We start from the raw sequence: 4,678 nt of genomic DNA on the forward strand, positions 1-4,678 counted from the left end.
TTATTATCCATTTATCTTATTTTAAAAACTAGATTATTTATATATATTTCAGATATTTTACTTAAACAAAATTATATTATTTAATTAATATATATGTCCGAAAATTCCTAATGATTGACTAAGAATTTTGGATATTTCTAGTGTGGAAAATCTGATTTTCTAGGTTAATTTATTTAGTGAATAATTGGTATCTTTTTAATTAATTATTTTATACAATAGATATTATTTACACAATTATTTTAATCCTTAAATCTAGCAAAATAATTTCCTAAATTCTACATAAAGGGTCCGAAATTTTGAGCTATGGAAGCTCAAAATATTCGGCCACCTTGGTTGATTTATGGGTGATTTATTTTGGTATTTGTATTTTAAATTATTTCCCTTAAATCTATAATTTTCCTTAATTTTATTTTTCCATCTCCTAAATATTTTATCATCTTATTTTCCTACCTTATTTTATCTTTGATTATTCCCCAAGTAATATCTTTTGCCATATTATTTTCATGAAAAACACACTTTCCTAAATTCTATTATTCTTAATCACCTTAATATCAAAAGTTTCCATATTCCTTTCATTCACTTCTCCCAAGTAATTTCCTTAATACTTTTTACCATAATTCTTCCTACATTCTCCTACCATAATTCCCTCATTCATGAGCCTATAAATACCCTTTATACCTCTCATATTCTTTACACCAAAAACCCAATTCTCTTCTTCTCTCATATTCTTCTTTTCCCTAAACCTTTTTATACTTTTCTTCTCCTCTTTTCATACAAATATCATCCCGTTTAACTTTGAAGCCAGTTTTCGGGCACTTTTGGTAAGTTTTTGGGGGTATTGACGTTTCACAGAAGATTGTTCTTCTTAAAAAGTCCTTGAAGTTAGGCTCAAGAATCACCCAATTTGGAGTTATATTGAAGGAGTTATGACCTTTGAAAGTTCTGCCTATTCTTTCCTACGAAAATTCAATTCTCTTTAATCCTATTCTTTTATCTTCTTCATGGTTAGTTTTCTAAAATACAAATACCTATTTCACAGCTATATTAAAGTATTATTTTAAAAGGGTTTTATAGTCCATGCACATTAGATTTGAGTTTATGTTGTGATAACCTTATGGTTATGTTATTTACAAGGTGTATTCGTGATTGAACTTTGAAAGTGCGAAGTATTGATTGATATTCGGAATCAAGGTTCTTGAGGTTATTTTTGTGTGGTTTTTCTAGCAAGGATCAAGGTACGTTTAGGTGGCTAGATACCTTTGAAAATGATTGGTTTGAATAACATGTTTTACATGATTTTGATTGGTGATTGAATTCAATTGATTTGAATTATGATTTTGAAATAAATTATGTTTGAAGATATTGATTTTAATAAAAGTATTTTGAATGATTAATTTTTAAATCATGTTTTAAATGGTTTGAATTACTTATGGTGTTTAAATAAAGGAATTGATTATAAAAGGTTTGTTGAATTAAATAAAAGGTTTTTCAAGGAAGAGTTATTGATTTTGGAGAAGTTATTAATATGAGATTTTATTCTCAAGTATCTATTTAAAAGGTTTTGATTTTGAAAGTATGTGGAATTATTAAAAAGGAGTTTGAATTATATTGGAATTTATTGGATATTAAAAGGATTTATTGAACCATTGAATTATTATTATTAATGCTTTATAAGCATGATGGTAATCCTACTATGCGGATTTGGTTTATTGATAAGGCCTTGGACTTTGTATGACCGGGTCTTTCCTCAAGAATAGCCTTGTAATCTAAGGAGACTAGCTTGGGGGGTGTGCACACTTGGGTGAGGAATTGGATTAAAAGAAATTGGTTCTTAATAAAGGAATTGGTTTTATTAACTATTATTTTGAATATTGAATCATTGGAATCGGTTTTGGTTTTGAAATTATTGAATTAATTATTTGAATTGATTTTAAAAGCATGTTTGCAAATAAATTGAGTTTACATTATCTTGCATTTATCGTACTTAGCATAATTTGCTAATCCGTATTTCTTATTTGTTTTGGTTTGCCTTGTTTACTGTAATGGTAAGCAGTGTTGACTATTTTCAGGTGGAGTCATGAATGAGCATATGGGAGTCCCGAGATTTGCTTCACCTAGTTTAGGAATGTTGGTCTTGTCTTTATTTTGAGTACTCATAACAATGTTACTATGTTTATAAGTATTAATAAAATAAAGTTGAGTTTCCGTTGCGAGTTTTGTTATTGAATTAAGCATTTCGAATAGCCTTGCGTAATCACGCAGCGGTAATACGCCCAAGTCTATCTCTACGGTATATTTACACGTATTATACTGGTATTTCCATAGAGGGAGATTTGGGGGTGTTACGGCAACAATGTAGCATTCAGAAGTATCAAACCTGACCCGATAAACACAATCAACCAAATTCAATTTTGGAGAAATAGGCACTACTACAAAAATGCTCAAAGAGACCCAAAATAAGAGACCCGTTAACTACATAACTAGTCTTTCTTAAAAGAGAGACCCGTTATCTTAAATAACAGGTCTCTCGAAATCAAAAAGATCCGTTATTTAAGGTAACCGGTCTTAAGGTACAAAGAGAGACCTGTGGTTTTAAATAACAGGTCTCTAGATTTTTTTTTTTTTTTTTTAAAATTTGAGTGATAGGAGAGACCTGTCATTTTAAAGGATGGGTCTCCTAAAATTCCCAAAATCGTGCGCTTGGTAGTTGAAAACCCTAACCCTTGAATTAAAACTTTTCAGTCTCTCATTCTTCTCATTCACTCCGCCGCTTCAGGCCTTCAGCTCATCACTCTCGCCTCTCATCTCTCTCCCTCTTCCTTTAATCACTTTTCCTTCTTACCCCATTTTTAATTTCCTTCATGTTTTTCTCAATTTCAAGAAGTGATCTTCACTCCGTTAATGTCATAATTTCAAGATTTACTGTCAAGGTGAGTTTGTAATTTTTTTCCCTATTTTTAAGTAGTGTTGATCCTTGATTTTTCGTATTCTTCAATGAAAATCTGATTTTCTTATAATTGTTTATAATTTTTGAAATTTTAACTTGATGTGTTTATCCGACTTCGTTTTGAGGATTTTTTCAATCGATTTTTTGGTTTTATTCCCTTTTACTTTTATGTGTTTTTACATTTTTTTCTCCCCTCTGATCTTTTGTAATGTTAGATCTAGTTGAGTGTATTTTTCGTTCACTTTTTATTTTATTTTATAATATTGTTCGTTTTATTCTTCTTCTATGATAGTCATATCTGATATGTTGATGTATTTTTTTTAATTTTCATTTTCAATATCGTCTTTTAGTTCTTCAGATTTTAGTTCTTGTATTTTTTTTCATTTTTAAAATTTATCTTTTTAGTTTTTTCCTGCCAATTTATTCTTTAGCTCGTTTTTGAAATTGGTTTAAATTATTTTTATAAATTTTCGTTTTTATTTTTCTTACTGTGTTTAATCGTCGTCATTTAGCCAAATTTTCACTTTAGATCTCGTATTCATTAGTCATGATTCAATTTTTAGATCTTTGTTTTTTGTCTTTCATACTATGTATATTTTTTTTTTCTTTTTTGGTTAAGTGTTCGTATTTTTCTTTGTTATTTTGAATTTTGAATTTTTAATTATGTTGGTATAGTGTTTCTGATTTATTTTTCTAGAGACTAATTTTTGTTTGGTTTTACTGTTGTGTGTATATTTGTGGTTATAGGTAAAGATTTCTACAAGTTTGAAGTGAAGAACTTTGTAATTAAAGATCTTTGAAACCGGATTTTATCATTTACAGAGTTTTTGATTTTTATTTTAATTTTGTGCATTGGATTTTCAATTATATTTGTATTATGTTTGTAATTTTTGAGGTATATGACATTCAAGAATTATTTTTGTACTCCGTATTTAATAATGTAAAAAAAAGTTATAATTGATGAATTGTAATTATAATTTTAAAAATCGTATTAAATAATCTTTTTTTTATGTTAAATGATATTCGAGAGACCTGTTAAGTTAAAAAACCGGTCTCAATTTTCTAAAAAAAATAGACTGCTTGTCTTCAACAGACGGTCTCAGTTTTTCACAAAAAAAGAGACTGCCTATCTTCAAAAGGCGGTCTTAGTTTTCTCATTCTAGAGACCGCCTCTAGTTAAGCAGTCTCTTTGCCAAAGAGACCGCTTAGCTAGCGATCGCCTCTAAGGCAGTCTCTTTGGCTGATTTGAACGAGTCTCTTAGGCCAATTTTGTAGTAGTGAGGTGGCTGCAGGGTTGGTCGCTTTGTACACACATCAAACCAATTCAAGAAGTCGAAGCTGTAGGAAATGGAGATGCAAAAAACATATGTTGGTCCCATTCTGAGCATTCCTCAGAACACTCAATAAAGACACTCTTTGATGGAGCATGGAAAAAATAAAAAGAGGAGATGAAGAAGACTGGGAAGCAGTAGCAAGTTGGGTAATTTTCAGCGAAGGCAAGAAAGTGATCCAAGACAAAAGCAAAGTCCTTGCAATTACTCCCCTACAAGCAGAAACTTTTGCATGCCTCCTTACCCTCAATAGCTACGATGTCAAGGGAAAGAATGTGATCATGCTAATAGACTCAACTCAGCTAGTGCATAGCCTCATCAACGCGAAGGAGGCATCCCGAGAGATCAAGTCAATCATCAGAAGCATCAAGAAGATTGCTAGCTCATTGAACTCCCTAAT

General features: G+C 30.2%; 1 long non-coding RNA gene across 1 annotated transcript; it reads left to right on the top strand.

Annotated features, from left to right (window-relative positions):
• Positions 1-2,519: 2,519 nt before the first annotated feature.
• On the top strand, positions 2,520-3,918 carry LOC145576333 (uncharacterized). Its single transcript, XR_014098362.1, has 2 exons — positions 2,520-2,930; positions 3,695-3,918. It is a non-coding gene; the product is annotated as an uncharacterized LOC145576333 (long non-coding RNA).
• Positions 3,919-4,678: the final 760 nt, after the last annotated feature.

This window comes from Chenopodium album, chromosome 13 (assembly GCF_948465745.1).
Source record: "Chenopodium album chromosome 13, dcCheAlbu1.1, whole genome shotgun sequence".
NCBI lineage: Eukaryota > Viridiplantae > Streptophyta > Magnoliopsida > Caryophyllales > Amaranthaceae > Chenopodium > Chenopodium album.